Consider the following 23,851-nt stretch of genomic DNA (forward strand, 5'->3'; position numbering starts at 1 on the left):
CGAGGAGGCATTCAATGAGTAGGCTGACAGTAAGCTGGGACAATTTAGTTTGCCTCTCAGAATAGCTTGCAGCAGTAACATATCACTCTGATTTCTTCTTTGTTCTAGAGAATCTATTCCATAATGAGTACAAGCTTCCTCGTAAGTATCGAAAGTTTTAAAATCTTTAAATGCTAAGTACTTAAGAAACTTATTTTGTACGGATTCAAGTCTTTGGGTGTGTATGATATAATAAGGTGACCAGACGTTGCATGCATATTCAAGTAGACTTCGGACAAAAGCAAAGTATAGCGCTTTGATACATTCAATATTATTAAAATAACGGGTCACTCGTTTAATGAAACCCAATTGTTTAAAAGCTCGATCTACTACAACATCAACGTGTTCATTCATAGATAGCTTTCTGTCTATCTTGATACCCAAGTCTCTAACAGTGTATATATATATATATCGGCATTTATTCATTTATCGAACCGTAATATAATTGTAACCCTTCAAAATTCGCGCGTCTATAATTTAAAAAAAAAATGTGTAGGTAAAGCTTGTGCATTAAGTATTGTTAAGACTAAAACCTTCTGCGCTATTACAAAACCTCATATTTTTATATCTTATGTTTTTTAAATCCCTATGAATAAATTTAAGAAATCGAATAAATTATTCATTACAAAAAAATACAATACACGTTTTATTTCATTAACTGTAAGTAACTTTTCACTGACTGTTTTTACATTTCAGTAATAATTAAAAAAAAATACTAATATATATATATAATATAACGAGATAATTAAATCAATTATAATATTCATTAACTTTAAGTAACTTTTTACTGACTGTTGTTACATTTCAGTAATAATTTTATAAAAATACTGAAACGTAACAACAATTAACCTCTGCAAATGATAATTGCACCAATTCGTTTTTTATAGCATCAAGGAAGGAAGCTAGGGTTATATAATTGCCATATCCAGCAGGCTGCCAACTTAATCAACACTTACAGGTGACTAGATTGCAGTTAAGGCCCAGTGTTAGTACAAATGATTTAAAATGGCTATCGTAAATAACAATTACAAATAATAAACATGGATAACTACTAAACAAGACGAGTTAGTTGCAAGACGCGAGGGTGAAGAGCGCGCAAACCCCTCAAAGCTGAACTACGACAGCGCCTTAAGGGCTGTCTTGTTATAAACTACTATCTAATTATGACAAGTACGCTTGAAGCGGTGGTAATCTAGTGGATGGATTCGGCTTCCCTTTTTTGGGATCAGAATTCAATCCCTGCCTCACATCTCTATTATATAAAAAAAATTAAAAAAAAATATTAAGATCTCTAACTTTTCGGAGTTATGAACGTTTTAAGCAATTAAATATTCAGCTTTAACGGTGAAGGAAAACATCGTGATTAAACTTGAATGTTCTTCACCAATCCACACTTGGGCATCGTGGACGACGTCTATAGCCTTCTTATTCAAATTCAAAATTCATAAAATTCATTTAAATAAATGAATTTTATAAATTTTTGCTTATAAACTAGGTCTACTTGAAATCAAGTAGGCCTAGTTTATACGGACTTTTGAAATGTCAAGTCAGTCTGTTTGTAGCGACTCTACCACGGTTCGGAAAGCAGATTTTACCGAGAAGAGCCAGCAAGAAACTCGGCAGATAGCTATTTTCCAACATAATTATATAGTTTTTCAAACTTTAGAATTTTTCTATCTTGTGAGAGCGGAGTGGCCTACTTCCAAGCAGCCTTGTCGTTAAGGAATTCATCAATAGAGTAGTACCCACAATTGGTTAAACGTGTTTTAATATATTAACCAACTTAGGTAACGCCTAACGGTAGATCTAATGATACCTTCGGTATCATGTTATAAAAACCTACCCATCCCGACAAGGGATTTCTGTACTTTTCTATGCAGTCATATATGATGTGCAGTTATCATTAAATTATGTCCGCTTCTAGTAAGCATATTGTTTATATCGACTTTTTGCTTATAAATACTAATGTTTGGATCAATAAAGATTATCTATACTTATAATAAATCTGTAACTGGAAGATTTCTGTCCATTTAATATATTTTGAAAATTTTTAATGGGGGATGCTTTATAATCGATACTGAGTTCAAAACAGATTTTCATTGAATTTTAGTCCGTCTGTCTGTCCGGGCATCACGTGAAAAGTACTGAACGGATTTAAATAAAATTTGGTATAATTGTAGCTGATATTCCGGGTCAACATATAGGATACTTTTTATCCCGATAAACAGTTAGTTTCCTCCGGGAAATGGGATATCTTTTTTTTATCAATTTTACTTCATACCTCCGTTAAATAAGAATCGATTTTAATAATTCTTTTTTTATTTGAAAGTTTATACTATTAAGCATATATTGTCTAATTTTAATGAAGATCTGATAAACATTGTCGGAGATGAAGGACATAACTCTTCACAGACCGTTTGCGGACGAAGTTGCGCTGGTCCGCTAGTATTATAATAAATATATTGTGAAGCTACCAATTTCATTAAATTTGGCACAAAGAGATTCGCGTGATCTAAGTTTATATATCTATGGAACATGGACATAACATTATGGATGTATGCAAAATAATCAAGCCTAGCAGATTCATCTGTAAACTGTCTATTTTCTCAGACAGCATAAGCAGCTGAGCTGAGCTTACCCGCTAGTGTCTTGATATGGGAACCACACTGTAGCTTACGATCTCAAAGACCCGCGTAAGGCCTGGTAATTAGTTGATGAGGAAATATCACTTGAATTAAAAAAAAAAGTCCAATTCACCTAGCCAATGATAAATACCGCCAACCTCCATTCGCAAATTCCATTCTTGAAATTGCCAATGACTCTGAAAGCCAGTAGTTACTACGTTGAAAGTGTAAATCCACAAGTATTCGGCCTTTTTTCAATTGTGTCTGTCACAGAAAAGCGAATTGTGGACCAGTTTTATTTCATAGCATTTTTTTTTCGGTTTTTATTTACACGCGTTTTAGTCGAATTGGTTCTTGCTGTCGACTAGTTTATTGCTTGCTAGCTTTTGCCTTCAGCTACAAATTCCAGAACATTTATTGCATACAGGTGATAGTACACCGATACTAGCTGTTGCTACCCTTGTCTTTGTTCATATTAGTTTAGATCTTTTTTCCTGTTCCTATATCTGACGCTAAGATCGCTAGTGTGGTTTAGCCGAATATAGGTAAAAAAACAGAGAAAGTTGCGCAACCATGCAAATATATAAAATGCAAAAGTAAAAGCGTTATTATCCTACTTTATTTATTATATTACAATTACAATCTCAAAGAGTACACGTACACATAACATAATGCGCACTCACACTGCATGTTTTTCTCGCATGTCAGATAAAAAAAAAAAAAAGAATGTATTATATAAATAAATTGAAATAAAAATGTGTTAATGTGTTTGTAATGGAAGAGCGAGATCTTCTGGCACAGGTTTTAAACTTAACAGAAGTTCTCCGCCTTATCTGCTATTGTTTTATGTGAACAAATAAATTTTCATTTCATTTCATTCTTTCAATATCCCTACTAATATTATAAATGTGAATGTAAGATAGTTTGTTACGCTTTTACGCGAAAACTACTGAACCGATCTTCATAAAACTTTTTATTCATATTCTTGGAGGTATTAGAAATATACTACTACATAGTATACTTTTGAATAAAAAAAAAAAATTACGTAAGATAAAAAAATGTTTGTGAAGAAATCTCAAAATCTCATATATAGGTGTAGACTATGAAGCAGTACGCTGCCTCCCAAAATTACGCGGGCGAAGCCGAAGGGCACATCTAGTAATATTATAAATGTAAAAAGTGTGGATGTTTGTTACTCAATCACGCTAAAACGGCTGAACGAATTTGTGTGAAATTTGGGATGCATGTAGCCTTTGACATGGAAATGAACATAAGTTATCTTTTATCCCGATTTCTTAAGAAGTTACTGAGGGAAAATTGATTACGAGCTGAGCTGTGGGCAGACAGCTTTGAAATTTAGTATGCATGACACATATGCTATGGAAAAGTACATGTTCTTTCTATACCGATATCTCAAATAGTTAGGTAGGATTAAAAATTGTTAACGAGCGAAGCTTTAGACCCATTTCTGAAGTCCACGCAGACTAAGTCACGGGCAGAAGCTAGTTAGTTTGTCTGTTTGTTTATGACCTATGTTCGGCTCAACCACTGCCACGATCTTGGTGTAACTTGGCGTGAATATAAATTAAATACTGGAAATAGATTTAAAATCTTTTAATCCGCAAAGCTACTACTAAAAAATAAACTCTTTTACTAATTCATAGAGGTGCCCTTATTAATAATATGGCAGTTCTATTAAACCCATACCTTAATTGTTCAACGCGGCATCGGACCGGAACGCTATATCCTTTGAATGCACATTAGTTTGAGGGTGGTAACCAGACACAACCAAAGCCACATTAGACCAGGCCAGAGAGTATTTAAATATTATAAATTCAGAAAATACATATATATAAATTCGTACTTTACAGAAATGGTAAATATCAAGAACCCCTAGTACCTTCCGGTTAAATGGTAGGAACCTAATAGGAATATACTGCTCAAATCATAGTCGCTTTTGTTACCCAGTAAAAATCTACCTAGAGTAGTCAAACGCCTCTAGATATTCCATCCGAGATCAGGTGAAGCAAACAAAATTCCTAATCTGTGACGTAGATTTATTGGGGGTATGAGGAAATTGCGAAAATTGGGTTACATTTTATCGTATCAAGGAATAGGTGAGAATATGTTCCTCGCAAAAGGTTGAAGCGATTCGCTTACCTTTTATATATTATAATCCGTTTTTTCTCCGGTTTAGATGTTCTAACTGTTTAACTTAGTAACTGTTTCGGTTCCCACAATTGAAAAATGTTTTTGTGATAAACATGGTTGTTAAATTAAATATTTGTAAAATTCTTTATTGCACACAAAAACATAACAAAAAGAGAAACAAAATAGATAAAATAAAAAAATAATAATAAACTAGTTTAGGTGTGCAAAGGCGGTCTTGGTCGGCACCAACCCGTTATTTAGAAATTTCATACTTTTACAGAAAGTCGTCTGAGAGAGGTCGCTACAGCGATAAGACCGCCTTTACACGCCTAAACTAGCTTTTAAGTTTCCCTATTGTTAATTTTTTCTTTTTGTATTTCGTTGAGCAGTGAAGACTTCAATGAAACAAACAAACAGCCATATCCACCGATCAGTGGCGTGCACAGGGTTTTTGACCAGGTTACGCATAAAAAAGGTACATGGCTTAAAAAGGAAAAACTCCCCTACAATACGGGTAACATAAAATAATATGGGTATGCAGTGCTTTTGTGCATGTATGAAGTGCACGCCACCGATAGGTAGATCCTTAATTTCAATACAAAGATTCTAAAGCTGTCCCAACTGTAACATAGAGCATTAAGTAATTATCTCAACTTACGGTTTACCGAGGGCCGGCGCTAATCTCGTTGTAATTACGGGTCATCCTCTTACCCAAATAATTCACATTAAACTCCCCTTGGATGTTTTGGCGGAAGCATTCCTGACCTTAATTTAAACTTATGTAAGAGCTTATAGTCGTGTCATTAATAAAATTTCATGAATCTAACTCTCTTTCTCTACTACATCCTACTCCTCTACTTTGCTTTCGTACTCTCCGTTGTCTATAATATTATATTATGTTGCTTTAAATAAAGAATGAGTAGAAATATTCTTGGTTAGCGTTAACCACCTTGGGCTGCAGTATTACATCTTAATAACAGCCGATTACCGGCCCGCTACAGGACACGGGTCTCCTCCCACAATGAGAAGGGGTTAAGGCCGTAGTCCATCACGCTAGCCCAGTGCGGATTGGTGGACTCCACATACCTTTGAGAACATTATGTAGAACTTGGCATGCCGTTTTCCTCACGATGCTTTCCTTCACCGTCGAAGCAAGCAATATTTTTAATTACTTAAAACGCACATAACTTAGAAAAGTTAGAGCTGTGTGCTGGGCTTCGAACTCGGCCCCGAAAGTAAAGTCGAGCTTCTATCACCGCTTCACTGTGCTATCACCGCTTCGAATATACAGCAGCATTTCATACCATACATAAAACTTTTGCTTTCAAGCACTGGTTTACTTACAACCTTTGAGTTGGGCACCTTAACCTGAGCATTCTTTATCAAACGCACATAGTTTGTGCTTATTAGTCTCAGGTTTTATAACATACAAATCTTCTAGAACTCACAGCTGTCTCGACGACAGTAAATTCATTAAAAAGATAAAATCTTTTGGCATCGCAAAATTTCTCTTGGTATTTTCTCAAATCGCAGCACAAGTTACGATCTTGTCAACAGAAATTCCTATAGATAAATAACGTTGTACCTAAGCTACGTATAAAGAAATAAAAAGGAACAAAGATTTAAGACGCTAAAGCACTGCCAAAGTTTCACATACTTTTAAGAAGCGAGCTTTGTAAACAAGGTACTAAAATTCTGTTCGACACACCCTTACATAATGCGGATTGTTAAAATGGCTTTTGTTACTGTTTGTACACAGTCTGTTTAAGATATTGCACATGGAAAAATCTTAAGGTGCAGATGACACGCGTCAAATCGTATCATTATTCCTCGGTCAAATCCTTTATGATGCGTCAACCGTGTCGTTCGGTCTTCTAGCACACAGTGACAAACTTTATTCTGTGTTCGGGTGATGTCCTAATTTATGATCAATCTCGCTAATTTTCGTTTACGGTCATGAACCAATATTTGTGCTGATTTTTTTTATATTTTATTAATTCACTAACAAGAATATTATGTCACCTCCGACTTTTTCACAATTTTTATCTTACTTTATATTTATTGAAAATGTTTCATAAAAATTTAGAGCTTATTAGCTATTAGATTTTTTTTTATAGCATGTAATGGTGCTAAAAATGCTGGCTGAAGCCTGCATATCCACGCAGATCGAGCCTGGCTGATAATTGTGTTACAACTTAATCAACTCGTATCTAACTAATATTATAAATGCTACATTTTAAATGTATACTACATATTTTAAATATATACGTGTAAATGTAAACCGAAATAATACCTTACAGGCTTTAGAGGTACGTTTTGTACTGTCTCTGAGACTTATCTGTGAAACTAAAAACCTAATAGTTTTTTAGTTAACCACTGCCATAGTTTTTACTGAAAGAAATCAGATACAGCCGTAACATCACATGCAAAAGTAAAATCAAGTTTGATCTCAAAAAGAGAGGCCGAAGATTACTTACTAAGTATATTATATGTGTTTGAAAACGTATGCAGATAACTAGATTTTTTTTATAAGCTTTATTAAGCAAAAGTGTTATAAACTACTGTCGAAAAGCTGTTTCTACTCAACCGTTAATTACACGAGAAATTCTTGTAATATTTGTCTTCGGAATGTTTATGTTGAAACAGTAAATTTTGTGATTACATTGCCAATTAGAAATTCCTACCGATAAAGTTGCCGAAACGAAATCAAGTTTCTTTTGTTTAATAATGACTCGGTAAATTTAAATTTTGCTTGCTAAGCTAGGTGGGTAAAAGTTTTTGAAGATTTTCAATTACAGCGAAGGCGTAACGCCTTCACTCGATAAAATTTCTTTCTTGTTCAATATTCTATGCTTGTGACTAAGACATAGAAACGTCATCCTTCGCCCTTTTTATGCATTGACGTCATATGAATTAGGTCAGTATTTTTTCTGTTTGTACTTCCCTCGTTTATATATATATTTTTTTTTAAACTGACACAGCGGTAGTTATACTACCCTTAAAAGAAGGCTCCAGCGTTTCCAGTAATTTTATTTACCCAAATAAACTATTTTATATTTTATATTTTATATTTATGTCTCACCGTTGGACACGAGCCTCTTCCCTCGTAGGTGGAAAGGGGTTTGGTCCATATTATATCACTTTGAAATCAAAGCTGCGATGTGATATGGTCTGCGAGTAAGCTTTAACGAATATTATCACGTCATAACAGTGCTAACAAAATACCCCACAATAAAAACAAAACTGTGTTTGTAGAAAATTGTTTGTGTTTGACAGCCGAATGGCGCAATCGGCAGCAATTCTGCTTTTTGAGTTCAAGGCCGTGGGTTCGATTCCCACAACTGGAAAATACGCGTGTGATGACCATGAATGTTTTTCAATGTCTCGGTGTTTGTCTGTATATAAAATAGGTATTTATGTTTATTATAAAAATATTAATCAGCTATCTTAGTACACCATATAACAAGCTATGCTTACTTTGGGGTTTAGATGACGATGTATGTATTGTCGTAGTATATTTATTTATTTATTAATTAAAAATAAAAAATTTTGCTAAACTCATGCCTTAAATCTAACGTTTTCTTAGTTATATATAGATTTCAGTGTTATTTACGTACCGACAGAGTTTCAATCGTTAAGGTCGTAACACGTTTGCGCAATGGTTCGTGTAATTTGCAAAGAAAGTTTTATTGAGATTTCGGTGAACCGAACAAGAACAAACATCGGAAGTTTGGAGAGCTATGTAGATTGTTGGTAAAGGCTTAGGTACTAACTTACAAAAGTATTAATATTCATAAAAGTTATTGTAGCTGGACGCTAAGTGTGAATTTTGAGCATTAACAATGTTTTGACGGCTGATTGGGGCAGTGGCCAGCGACCCTGCTTTCTGAGTCCAAGGCCGTGGGTTCGATTTCCACAACTGGAAAATGTTTGTGTAGAACAGGAATGTTTTTCAGTGTCTGGGTGTTTATATGTTTATTATAAGTATTTATGTATATAATTCATAAAATATTCATCAGTCATCTTACTACCCATAACACAAGCTACGCTTACTTTGGGACTAGATGGTGATGTGTGTATTATCTTCAAAGTCAAATTAAACATAATGTTTCTCGTTTTACATCTGTGACCCAATACTCGCCACCGGCTTCTCACAGAAGTGTTTAACAGAACTGAACCACAACGCTGTCTCTACCAAAGATTCAGAAGGCAAATTCTACCAAAATTCATAAACCTCGCTGTAATAAATGTGTTTTAAACATTGTGCATTCGTGGGTCCAAAATGCTGCGGAATTACTTGCCGGCTTCTTCTCGGTAGGATCTGCCTTCCGAACAGACATACTTGACTTTTCAAAAGTGCTTATAGGCCTACTTTCGTCCAAATTTTTTTTTCAATTTTGAATTTTTCCCCAAGGGTCGATTGCTTTAGCAGAAATACTGTCTTTGCGTACCAATATTCGTTTAAATTTATTATGTTGTCTTTTGTGTTTTTTTTTTGTGTGCGCTAAAGTGTTCTATCTATTTATCTACTGTAATTATACCAATTTCTTTAAAGTTTTCAGTAAGAGACTTTTTTACTAGTTGCCAAATAGTCTTGAGCCTGGATTCGAGCCCGGGAGCTTACAATATCGACGCCACGTATCATCAAATGCCATCTATAATAATGTGATCACGCATTGAACGCGTCCATTTTGGTCGTTGCTGCCGATATGTTAACAGGGTTAGCACTCTTGTGCCGAATGCTACGCTGCGTGTTCTCTATTGTACCTCCGCGGCAACAGTCCGAACTGTTATTCCCAACCTCAATCCAACGCCTTAAGGTCCTCTTTTCATTGGCCAGGAATAAAGCCAGCTTTTAATGCAGCTGAATTTGAAAATGCAGGTAGAATTGAATTGTACCTATTAACTGGTGAATTGAACATTGGTACTCGGTCTAAGAGATAAAAGTGTTTGTCAATTGTATTTTTACCTACTATTGTTGTACCAGTTTTATCTGTAAAGTCTAATATGCGTTGAGTTGTTAAAGTTTACTTAGGTGATGTTAAATTTTGTCCATCCATCCAGTCTGTATGTTTGTCGGCCTGTTAAGGCCCTTTTTAACCCCCGACGCAAAAGCAATAAAGTGTTCAGTTTGACGTGTCTATGCTGTGTGTGTCTTAGTGTGTGTGTGTGTGTGTGTAACAGTATGTGTGCGTGTCTGCGGCATCGGATTTCCCGAACGGATGAACCGATTTTGATTTAGTTTTTTTTTATTTAAAAAACGATGTTTGATGAAAATTGTCCAAGATGGCCGCTGCCACAAAAAACCGAATCACATTGTATAGTAACCTCGCTGTAATAAATGTGTTTTAACAAATTCCTTAAACTTATGCATTGGCAGGTCCAAAATCACCTTAGGAATCATATTATAAAAGCGTATAGTCAATCCCACAAATGACTTCTGTACCTTTCGCAGACGATATGCAGATGACACTAATTTATGACCATTTCTTGTAAGTCGACTGTTTATGTCCACTTTGTGTTTGTAAAGACTAATATGTTGTCTTACAAATACTATATTGTTATAAATATATTGTGAAGCAACAGTAAGTGTGCCTATTTCTTTAAACTTCTCACGGAGGGATTTGCGTGATTTAAGTTTATATATTGACCGTACAGCTCTTTTTTGCAATATAAATATAGTTTCGCGATCAGCTGCTTTACCGCATAACAAGATTGTATAGGACAGAACACTATGAAAGTACGCAAAATAAACAAGCCTAGCTATTTCAGCGTAATATGGGTATCAAATGAAAGGGCTTGACTAGTAGAATAATGTACTCTATATAGACAGGAAATATCTTTGAAATTTTTAATTTTCCATTGTTTTCAGTAATGGCTGACTAAACTTGAACTTGAAAATTTGCACTAAAATAAGTCTTGATACACTCGATCGTTGTAATTAGGAAATTCGCTTGCCTATACATATAAGCCTAATATATTTAATGATGGATTTAATGAATCTTTATAATAAGCGGATAGAAATACAGGTACTTATCTAGTTTTAATTTTGAACGTCTCGGGTTTGAGTAATACACATTACACTAATTAATGACATTATGTTTTAGTATGATGAAACCATTGATATTACATTAGTATGGTATGTTGAAAATATTAAATTTTATCTTGGTATATACATAGTTGTTGTGCCATAATGCCGTATCAGCCAGTTTTTTAAGTAATAATTATTGACGGATAGTAATAGGAAACAATCGAGAAATGGAACAAACATATTTTATTTTGGTACCTAAGAAATATAACCTTTCTATTCTCGAATCGAGGCAGACAGTTTCGAAGGTGGGAAGACGAATTGATAGCAGTAGCGGGGAAAACATGGACTAGGAAAGCTTTAAACAGAAAAGAGTGGAAAAGAATGGGGGAGGCCTTTGCCAACGTTGGACAAACAGACTAAGTTGTTGGTGTCTTTACACTCACCAGAGTCGTTAATATTAGTGTGAATTGTAAAAAAAAAAACAAAAAAAAACTGTGTCTGAATAAAGGCTTTATTATTATATTATTATTAATAGGAAACGATAGCCTTAAACAGAGTAGTACTTCGCAAGGCATTCAAGAAACACATCATACGAAGTGACGTCCTGTGCCCATAAACCTGAGGCGTAGGTGTCAACCCGCATGTGCCTGTAATTACACCGGCGACCGCGACCTTCAGACCGAAACACAGCAATTATGCTAAGCGGCAGAAATAGTACAAATATACTAGGTTACGTAAAATTCATAATTCGTTTAAAGGAAATTGCATACAATTCTACAATAAACTACCAATTGACATCTTGGAGATGTCTCTTTAAAAGTTCAAAGTTTGTATTAAACGTAAGCTTATAGAAAAGTCCTATTATAGTATAAATGACTACGTAAACGATAAAAAAGCTTGGGTGTAAACTCTTGCTCTAACCAGGTTGCTCATCTAATAATTTAAAATGACATTGTGAGATGGTGATAACAAAAAAAAACACCCGGCTAGGTTTGTTGTTTAGTTTTAAGTTTACGAATGTGGTTATCACCATCATCTCACTACCGTGTAATTCTTTTGTACGCATCAAAAGTGCCACCTATGGGCCTACTTGAATAAAGATATTTTTGACTTTGCCTTTGACTTTGAAATAAGCATAGCGGTAGCACTTTCCCGGACGACCTCTGTCACACAAAGCTCTTCGTCTAGTCTTCGTCGAGGATAATGCAAAAACAAAATCATACAATATCTTTGCGGACTTGCGTTTGTAGGAAACCTATCATACCTATATATGTTTATACCATCACTATCCCTATCCCTACTTATATTAAAAATGTGAATGTAAGTTTGTTTGTTACGCTTTCACGCAAAATCTACTTAACCGATACTCATGAAACTTTGTACACATATTCTTGGAAGTGTTAGAAGTAATATAGGATACTTTTTATCCCGACATTAAGTTCGGTTCCTTTGGGAAAGGGGATGAAAATGTTTGACGATTTTACACCATAACTCCGACAAATTATAACCGATTTAAATAATTATTTTTGTACTATAGAGGCCCAAACTTTGTGTAGATCTGATGAATGTGGTTGGAGATAGAGGTCAGAACTCCTCAGCGGACAGCAGCAAACCTCTCATTTATGGCTTAGCGATACTGAATACTTGATTTTTTTTTAGAAATCAAACTAAATTGAATGCCACATCAAAAAACCAAATCAAACGCAGACGAAGTCGCGGGCAACAGCTAGTAACCTATATATGTTTATCTACATATCATAGATAACACAGGTATTTTTATTTACACCCAAGTCATACGTTCATGTAACTAATGCCCCGTGAAATCATCCAAAAGAAACATTTTATTACGATTCCGCGAAAGCGGGCGAATCGAAACGTTATTTTTTGAAGGTCCTACAAAAATAATGTAGGTAACATTGTGTTACTTTTTTATCGTTTTTTGGACAGTTGTTTTCCTAATATTAAAAGTCCATTCTGGGTTTTTGGCAATCGTAAAGATACCAGCTTTGATACTAATATATTTTTAATGGCAAGTGAGATATGTTTATTTGGTTTACCATCTATTTTTAAATCTTATTTATTGCACCACCTACCTCTTTTTCTATGTTTTTTCCTTTTACGCCATTGGTTGCCTGGAAGAAATCGCTATGTAGCGATAAGGCCACCAAATTGTACTCTCTTGATTTGTATTTATATCTTTGTAACTACTTTTTGTTTCTTTGGTGTACAATAAAAGTGTATTCATTCATTCATTCATTCATCTATCAACCCGTTATCGACCCACAGCGGAGCATGAGCATCCTGCAAGAATTAGAAGGGTGTAGGGCTAAGTACACAATCATGATGGTTGGTTAAGCTGGTCCATCATCTCCAGGCGATGGTACCGGGGATTCTGTCGCCCGTTGCAGATAAGTCCTCGAGTTGAAGGGCACCTGTAAGATATCTCCATCTTACAGGTACCCTTCAACTTCCATCTGTATTAGATATATTTTGGAGAGTGTGCTCAAGAACTATTTAGTCTAGTTCTCCCCACGCCTTTTTACCATCGAACCGCGAGGCACCGTAAGGATCAGGATATTTCTAAAATAAACTACCAATTGACATCTTGGAGATGTCTCTTAAAAAGTTCAAAGTTTGTATTAAACGTAAGCTTATAGAAAAGTCCTATTATAGTATAAAGGACTACGTAAACGATAAAAAAACTTGGGTGTAAATTATTGCTCTAACCAGGTTGCTCTTCTAATAATTTAAAATGACATTGTGAGATGGCGATAACAAAAAAAAAAAATAAAAACACCCGGCTAAGTTTGTTGTGGGCTTCTTCTTAGACCGGGACGCGTTTGGAACCCTCGTAGCTTTAGTTTTAAGTTTACGAATGTGGTTATCGCCATCATACTTGAATAAAGATATTTTTGACTTTGACTTTGACTTTGATCTGCATCCCTACACGGTTGACATAAGTAACTAATCCAACTGGGTCCTATTAAAGAAATCTATAATTTTTTAAATAATATCGGCACATGATCATCCATAGGCTAAGACCCCAACCTTGTTGTTCCATAATCACACAAGACTTTTAGAGCGCCAGAAGTAACGAGTTCACAAGACCAGATTTTCTTAAATGGCATAAAAATAGGATATCTGCCTCGGTGGGTGCCGCTGGCTGGGTTGAGGTTGTGTTCGAAAGCGGTCCCGTGACGCAGTCACCAGGCGACGAGTTTGGAACACCATGGGTATTTAGTCGTTATAAGTCCGACATAACCACTGCAACTCATTGTGTTGTGGTATCCATGAGGAAAACTATTCACGTTAGGAGTCCACTTAACGGCGTAAACGCGATTGCATGCAATCTTCTAAATCGCCTTCGATTTAGGCGACGGATTTCCCTGTGCATGAAGACCTTAATAGTATTTGATAAACCTTACAAATACACATTTCAATATGAAAGTTTTGAGTTCGAGAATTCATTGAATACTATTAAATTACATCCAATTATTTCTCTTCCCGCAATGCACCAATATCTCGGTGGCTTCCAATAAAATAAAGCCGCTGGTTTCACAATATACAAACCGACAACCGCAACAATTTAATAAGGCCCTGACAAATGTCGGGCCTCATTTAAGTAATATATTATTCACAAAAGAATTATAATTAATTGGTATCTAACTTTCAATAACTGAGTAAACATTTATATTTAAATTTACGTTTAAATTACAATATAAATAAAAAATATTGTCTTTGTAAAACGCAATGAACATTTAAGTAATCCTAGCGCAAGCTTTTATCAAGTCCTATCCATTTTTTTTACTTGCTAGAAGTAGGTATAACTTCTTAAACAATATCGATCGTAAGGTAGCTATAATATTAGCATTGGTAAACAAATATTAATTAAACGTATTTCAGTAGGTCATAAAGTAAAATACATAAAAATGGTTTATTGTACGACGATATTATTAGATAGTTTATCAAAGCAGTTATAGCCCAGTGGGTAGGACTTTGACTTCACGTTCGTGGGACCGAGTTCGAATCCCAGCACGCCCCTCTAACTTTTCAAAGTTATGTGCGTTTTAAGCAATTCAAATTTCACCTACTTCAGAACTTTCTACGGTGAAGGAAAACATCGTGAGGAAACCTGCATTACTGACAGTTCTCCATACTGTTCTCAATGTCGGTGTGTGGAGTCCACCCATCCGCAATGGGCCAGCATGGTGGACTACGGCCCTAACCCCTACTCATTGTGAGAGGAGACCCGTACCCTGTAGTGGGCCGGTAACGGGTTGATATTATGAATAGTTTATAGAATATATCTTGGAGAATCAATGGACTTTTGAGTTCCAAGTTGATGGAATGACTACTACTTATAAATACTTGCACTTTGAGGATTTTACAAATAAACGTCGTATAACGTCAGAGTATGTAGTGTTGCAAGACACTGGTCTTGTCACACTTCAACTGGAAGTACCTTTCAAATGTCAAAACTGAATAGCTTCTTTGACAAAATTCAACGGTTATAGTAAGAGTATGTAAACTATCTATGTAGACTCTGTAAAGAGGCTGCGGAGACGCCGCTGCCGCCGAATCTGTTCCTGCCCCACGCTTATGCATAAACGCAGCATATAACGCATAACTTATGCAATAATACAACCAGAGGATGCTAAACTTCTTCCAGCAAGGAAAGTGCTGGTATTCCTGGCGGCGACCAATGCTTGTTGGGAGATCTAGACAGCGGCGTCACAATAGAACCTGAGCCGCAAGCAGAAGAAGAAGAAGAGAAGTGTATGTAAATATTTATGCTACAACACGCTCATTCCTTTTTAATTATTCTTAATTGTTTTGTCAAGTCTAGGAACGCTTCATAATCGGAGAAAGAGCAAATTTTCGCCAAAACACCTTTTGTAAGTTTTCAGTAGAAGTGGAGCTATTTGTAACAAAGCTGGTAGTAGCTCCATGCTTATTTCAGCGGCCAAGCAGAGTTGATGTGTTCCGGTCTGAAGAACGTGATTTCCGATGTAATTAAAGATACATGAGGTTTAGCACCTTTGGGTCAGGTGGATCCACGCAGAGCCGCACTTTGAAGGACTGCGAGGTATTGCTCTGTTGTATTGACTTTTACTCGTATTAGGCAATATACCATCAGGTTGGCTGTCTGCTTGATCAGCTGGTAGAATGGTCCCGAGTGCTTTTCCGCGGTAAAAGTATGTCATGTTTGTCTCTAGGATATAATCTTGAGAAAATTTTTGTAAGAAACTTTCATTGTTGTGAGCAACATAATTTCGCTTTATTCACCTCGTAGCAAAATAATTTAAATTATTTTCAAATTCTCAATATACCTACTCGAATAAATTAACTGTTTTATATTAAACACAGATTTAATATTACTCTCGTATTATCAAATGTCGCAATAATTTAATGAGATCGTGAAATAGATATGAATTCTAAAAACATTCCTACATTCGTATGTGAATAATGAATATGTGTTAATGAACCTAAAGTCTAGACTTTATTTAATAATCAGAGTCTAGACTCTTAATTATTTATTTACATTTCAAATACCACATAGATTTAATAAGGCCCTGACTAATAGCAGGCCTGATTTAATGTATTAGCCGGTACGGTTGAAGGATAATCCATCGGTTCACAGCTCATTAGTTTAGGAAATGCAGCGCTACATATCTGTTTATCCGTTAACCTGAACGCTTTGTCTCCAAAATACCGCCATTAGCCACGAGTATATCTCGTTATTATAATCGATTCCTCACCAGGTGGACAGATGACGTCAGGCGAGTTGTAAGGTAAGCTGGACATACGTGGCACTGGACCGTGGATTGTGGTGGATGTCCGTACAGAAGACTTACGTCCTGTACAGCTAGAATGAGCAGCTTCAGTCAAAACACCCCGGTTAAGGGACAATATTTTATTTTCTTTCACAGCTTTATCAACCCTCCAAGCTTTGGCGCGGGTGTTTATATAATAAACGTGTTAAAATAAACGAGGATGTTCTCCTTCTCTTACATCTAAGCGGCCGATTCACGCAGTAGGCAGCGACCCTGATTTCTGAGTGGGTTAAATTCCAACAACTGGAAAATGTTTGTATGATGACCATGAATTTATTTCAGTGTCTGGGTGTTTATTTGTATATTATAAGTAATTTTGTATATTGATCATAAAAATATTCTTCAGTCATCTTAGTACCCATAATACAAGCTGCGCTTACTTTGGGACTTGATGGCGATGTGTGTATTGTCGTAGTATATTTATATTTTTTATTATTTTCTGTTGCCGTGCTTTGGCAGGTGGGCATGTTAATTTTATCCCTTGTAAGCGGATATTATCGGGGGATATAGTTTTGGTCTCCTTCCTTTGCTAGTAGGCGGACTGGTGGACGGACAGATTACATCAAGGAAGTCGCAGGGAGTTACTGGACATATGATGGAACTTGGTGGCTGTCCGTACAGAAGACTTATACGGTTCATAGGATACGCAGATGGACAGACTTACGGAAGGACAGAGACTTAGCAATAGTGTCCAACCTCTGGGAACGGTACCCTAAAAACGATATCTCAAACAACGTTACGCGTATTAGCATATTTTGAAGGCGAAAATCCCTTTTAGAGAATCGAGTTAGAATTCTGCTTTATTAACTGGAATGTTATTTTATAGTCAAAGCAAAACATCCTTTATTTTTATAGGCTTATGCACGGATATTTTTTTTTGCCTACATAATATATATTGTATGGATGGGTGGTATCTAATAATACCTTAAGAGTAAAGTGCGCCCTGTATTTAGGTTTAATATATCAAATAAATACTAGTTCCGACTTCTGACTGGGTTTTGCCATTATTGATTGCCTACTGTGTGCTCGCAGGCACGAGATAGCCTCTCCAACTAAGACTGATCTGTTGGTCAATTTAGCGGTAAGAGATGATACAGTCTAAGGTGCCAGCGGGCAAACTTACATATATGGCAGTTATATTGTACGCGTTTCTTCAACGCTAAATCGCTTGGCGGCATGGCTTTGTCGGCAGAGTGGAAGCATCCCCATCAGCCCAGAGCACACGAAATTAAGAAAATATAAGTTTCCAAATTGTCCCCGCTTGGGATCAAACCACTAACAAAACTCAGCGCTCATAACTGCGGTGTGGTACGGAAGGTAGTCAAAAGTATTGATTGAAGAAAAAAGTTTATCATAATTGCTATAGGTCATCAACAGCGTACTTTTTTCAACTTTTTTCTTAATAGCCTTTTACTTTGACCGTTGATAAACTTAAACAGAGATCGATTTATATTTTTGTTAATGCCAGCAAAAAAATTAGCATTCCAGGGGTGGCAAACCATGAGACCAGTAAAAGTGACATGCCTATCCCAATTTTTCATATTTACGCGCGTCCCTGCGCCGACCCGCGATGTATTTATTTTGTTTGTGAACGAGACCGGCCGAACTTTGCATTTTTTTTATCCCGCCATTCTATTAGGGTTAAACATCCCTCGTAAATATAAACGAGGGTTTTATTATTTCACTTACGATCTACGTTGCTGTCCCACGTACGGACCCGAAAATTAAATTAATGGCGATGCTAAACTGCTTCGCTTTGTTCAGTGGGATACGTATGTAAGCATCACAATGCACGCACCATGAGATAGAACTATTAATTAAATTGATTTATTTAAAATTTATTTACTTATTTTTTTACCGACCGCAAAAAGAATAAAAATCTTATCACTATGTTATCACTCGTTAAGGTGAATATCAATATAAAATTAAATTGAAAATTTAAATAAATCTGATTTTCTGTTAGTTAGTATTCCTTATTTGCTTCCAAGAAATCTTGCATTATTCTACTAGTCAAGCCCATTCATTGGTTACCCATATTGAAGGACTTTAAAAAAAATATATAATCCGCCATTTTGTGGCGGCAACCATCTTGGACCAATTTTTATCAAACATAACACACAACTCTTATGACTAGTTCACCTTAAAACAAAAAACCTAAGTCAAAATCGGTTCACATACACACACTCACACACACGCATACACACACAGACGTAATAAAATCATATCAATCATAGTAATATCTATGTTAGCACCCTATAACCAGTCGGCATTTGGCCAGCTACGGCCAAAATCCTTCTCATTCTGAAAGGAGACCCGATTTCTCATCGCCGTATCGGTATATGATGCTTGTTAACTTGAAATCTTACGCTAGCGGTACTGATGACAAATGTAAAATGTCCATTCGGGTTTCAGTCTTCATTCATCAGTCTACTAAACGACCAGCGATATCCCTATTGCCGACGGGAAAGCTTACCGAAGACATTGCCCTGGACATTTAAGATAGATATATCTCCGGAGGAAGAAGGTAATCACTTTAACAATGTATTATTTTACTACCCTGTTCGTTGAAACGTGAGAGTTTACGTATATGCATTATATTTTGTCGAAGGTGCTTTTAACAAAGGCCAATATGAGATTGCTTGTTTGCTTGTAGAAATAAGGCTGCCTTTGCATTCGCACAGTATTCTGTTCTATTGTGTTGTGTGTATTCTTTAACGCTAAGAAAGGATAAAGCGTGATACAATGTGCACAATCGGCTACTACGCGGCACCGAAACGTTCTTTAGCTACGGCATTGCTATGCTCAGTTGAACAGTAACTAGCCAGACAGAGAAATACTCCTAGTAAAGCTCTCTCCCTAACTCACTGAGTTAATCTGAGCTTCATATCATGCCAAAATAAATCACTACACTCATTTTACCGCCGTGGTTTATTTACTGGACTGTATTGCCTTAAGCGTATTGCTTTTGTCGCAATCTGGCTCGAAGGACCAAATGTTTTCATTTGTTTTACAGCCTAGTAAAACAAATGAAAACTTTTCAAAATTACGTTATTTTTAATCCGTGCTAGCCTACACAGCGGTATAGCCTAGTGGTTAGGTTAGGCTTCACTTTCGAGGGGCTGAGTTAGAATCCCAGCACGCCCTTCTATCTTTTCTAAGTTAGGTGTATATGTGAGTAGTAGTAGAGCTTTTGTGTCAGAGCTCATCCAGGGAAGTCCTACCACCATGATTATTTCTGCAGTTTCTGCATTGCCTTAAGCGTATTGCTTTTGTCGCAATCCGGCTCGAAGGACCAAATGTTCTAATTTGTGAGTAGTAGTAGAGCTTTTGTGTCAGAGCTCATTCAGGGAACATGGCTATTTCTGCATATGGCGTGGTTGCCGGTGTAATGGACGCAGGGCGGCACGGCAGGAGTAATAATAGAGAAAAATCACATTCTATTAATTATGTTTTGAGGATTTTCATCTATGTATTTATTTATGTATTTTGAGTAGTTCATTTATAAGTTTTAGTGTGTATCTATCTATTGTACCTCCTGGCATGCATCTTTAGCTATTCCACACGTTTGGTTGCCTGGAAGAGATTGCTATGAAGCGATAAGGCCGCCGAATTCTTGGCTTTCTTTTGTATTTGCATTTATATTTCTTATGGTGTACACAATAAGAGAGTTTTCATTCTTTCATTCATTCTCTTTTTTTAACGTAACACTGACTATGGGATTCAAACTCGCATTATACATAACGATGACATTCTGTTACTAACATTTTGATGATTTTAGTCTATATATTTATTTATGTATTTTTGTAGTGTGTTTAAGTGTATCTATCTATTGTACATGGCCATGCATTTTTAGCTATTTCTTAACACGCCCAAAATTGCACCTTCATTCTTATCTTTCTTTTGTATAATAAAATACTTCATTTATTCAATCTCTTTCTTTTTAACGTAACACTTACATTCAATTTGGGCTTGGGGTCTAACATTTTTGCACACAGACAGTGCCAACGTGGTTTTATAATATAAACCCCCAAGTACTTAATTGTCAATTCTACTTCAGTCCACAAGTAATACACCTCTTATACCAGTTGGCAACTTAGTTTCCCAGGGGGCCAATCAAACTTTACAGTCTTCTAACTTTAACGTACTTATAGGAAATTATTTGCTGGAACTTTCTATCAGGTAGCAGAAATGCTAGTTAACTTTGAGTAGATAACGAACTTTTAACCGATTTCAGTAAAGCAGACGGTTTTTAATTCCAAACTCAAATCTTTCTTACTCAAACCCTCCTCAAACAAGCCTAATAATTATTACGTAGTATATATTCTTCGAAGCGCTTTTATGTACAAATGTTTTGATTTTCACTGCGTCAAAGCTACGTCATTTTGTATTTTGTTTGAAAATGTTGGATTATTATTTAAGAAGCGGTAAAAGGAGAGACCCATGTATGTCCCTAATCAGACGGAGCAATTTATTTTTGAAAATGTTTGTTGGTAAAGTAGAAAAACTGTTTGAGCTTTACCATCGAACCGCGAGGCACAGTTAAGATCTACATTCCTTCGTGGTTGATATACCACGGCCGCGTACGAAGCGCTTTGCGTCTTGGTTCTGATTCGCACCTTCCAGTATCGCTAATAAGCTTCCATTTTCCCCAGTACCTACAATATGAGGACCTTCAACTCAAGAGTGAATAAGCATCTTCTAGGCAAGCGCGCTCCGCCTTAGGCTGCATCAGCACTTACTATCAGATGTGATTGCAGTCAAGTGCTTTTCTATAAACATAAAATAAAAATAAGGTAACTAGGCACAGTTGGTCCCCTTCCAGAGAGAGAAATTCTCCGAGCAAAGCTCTCTCTATTGTTCGCTGAGAAAATCTGAGCTTTCCTGCCAGGCCCTAGTAACTAACTAGCTGTGCCCGCGGCTGCATCCGCCTATCTCGTTCATATTTTTAAATTTAAAAGAACTCTTTGTTCTCTAGAATGAAATCTATCTTCTTATTAAATTGAGTAAAGATTGGTGCAAAGGTTGAGCTAAACATAGGTAACATATCTTCATCATCACATCAACCGATTACCGGCCCACTACAGAGCACGGATCTCCTCCCACAATGAGGAGGGGTTAAGGTCGTAGTCCACTACGCTGGTCCAGTGCGAATTGGACTCCACACATCTTTGAGAACATTATGTAGAACTCTCAGGCATGCAGGTTTCCTCATGTTGTTTTCCTTCACTAACCAAGCAAGTGATATTTTAATTACTTAAAACGTTAGCGGTGCCTGCTGGGATTCAAACTCGGCCCCCTAAAGTGATGACGAGCTCCTACCCATTGCGCTATCACCGCTTCAGATAACATATACTATATAACAAATGTTATTATGAACCCTTTATTTTCCCGGGTTAAAAATGCAATGCAAGCTATCTCTGTGCCAAATTTCATTATGTTTGGTGCAGCAGTTAAACCAATATGAGTAACAAACAAACAAACAGGCATTAATACGAATTTATCTATATAAAAGTTCGTAGGTAAGTAAAACAAAATAGGGTTAAAATATTTCAACCCAGCTTTGTTACAAGAGGTTGCCCTCTCAAAATCTGTAATGGCCATTAAAGTCGGAAACTTTAAAATGAAATGTTTCATCAATCCGGGCTACACTTCATAAAGAGTTTTGCGCCGAAATCAAAATGAACGTTTCTCTAATTCGGGGGAAAACTGATTACGAGCCGTAAAGTCGGCGTAACGACTCATTATGACTGCCGAAACTTTATTTCACCTGGTTAGGGTTGCCACTTTGTATTATTATTTTCTAAGTAACCTTGGTTCCTTAACTAACTTTTGCCCGGGACAAAGTACGCGGGTTTTTTAAATACCAAGTTGGTTGTACCGAGTGGACCATTTGTTTACCTGGGATTAAAAGTATTATTTTCCCAATATATAAGCTGCACAAAGACTATATTCTGGAATACCCCGGGAACGAACGATAAAGTCATATCACCATTACCAAGATTTTATTAACATAACATTCGATGCAGCTGTTGAGCTAAATATATATGTAACAAAATATTTTAGACAGCCGGTTGGCGCAGTGGGTAGCGACCCTGCTTTCTGCATCCAAGGCCGTGGGTTCGATTCCTACGACTGGAAAATGTCTGTGTGATGAACATGAATGTTTTTCAGTGTCTGGGTGTTTATATGTATATTATAAGTATTTATGTACATTATTCATTCAAAAATATTCAACAGCTATCTCAGTGCCCATAACACAAGTTACGCTTACTTAGGGGCTAGATGATGTGTGTATTGTAGTAGTATATTTATTTATTTATTTATTTATTTAAAAGCAGACGCTCTTTAACATTTAAATATAATATAATATTAATATGGATATTAATCTTCGTTGCGAGAATGGCAACTGGTGGGGTACATAGCTCGAAGAATTGTTAGACGTTAGGGTACTGTGACCCCAGCTTTGATAGATCCTCGGTGGGCAGCGAGTTCAATGGAGTCACTGAACGAAAGCGGCGCAAGATCGTGGGCGAATTCCTATAAAAGACTGTGACAGTCCAGTTGTGGGCATCCATTGGTTGAAATGATGACGAAAATGACGTATTTTATTCACATCATCATCATTTACCTTATAAATTGCAAGCACATGCCTTTCTTCTCAAAAGAAAGAAGGACTGTGATTTGAGGGCTTAGTCATCGAAGCCTGGGTGATTAGAATTTTTTTTTTTTTTTTATTTAGTTCGCAATACTGACAATAAACTGCTTAGTCCAGGCGGAGATGCTATGCACACTATTATTTAGTGTACATTATTGTGATTAAATTAGAATAATATCATAGATTATAGGTTTTAAATTAATTACGGGAGCGACATAATAACAAAGTGATAAAGCCCCCTTGAAAATAATAAAGATTAAAAAAAAAAAAAAAAACTGCTTAGTCTAATATAAACTATAGGACATTTGGCATGTGTATACAATTGTGCCTTCTCGATGCGAACATAGCATGCAAATCCGTTGGACACATAAGGCTGCTGCAAACAGCTAGAAAAACTAATTTAGAATAATATAACAAAAAAAATATAAATTACTAAGAAAAGAAAAACAAAATATTGTGGAAATAAAAATTACTTAAGCAATAACCTTTTTCTTAATGTTATAAATGTTATTTATCT

Source organism: Pararge aegeria, chromosome 15, assembly GCF_905163445.1.
Source record: "Pararge aegeria chromosome 15, ilParAegt1.1, whole genome shotgun sequence".
NCBI classification, from domain to species: Eukaryota; Metazoa; Arthropoda; class Insecta; order Lepidoptera; family Nymphalidae; genus Pararge; species Pararge aegeria.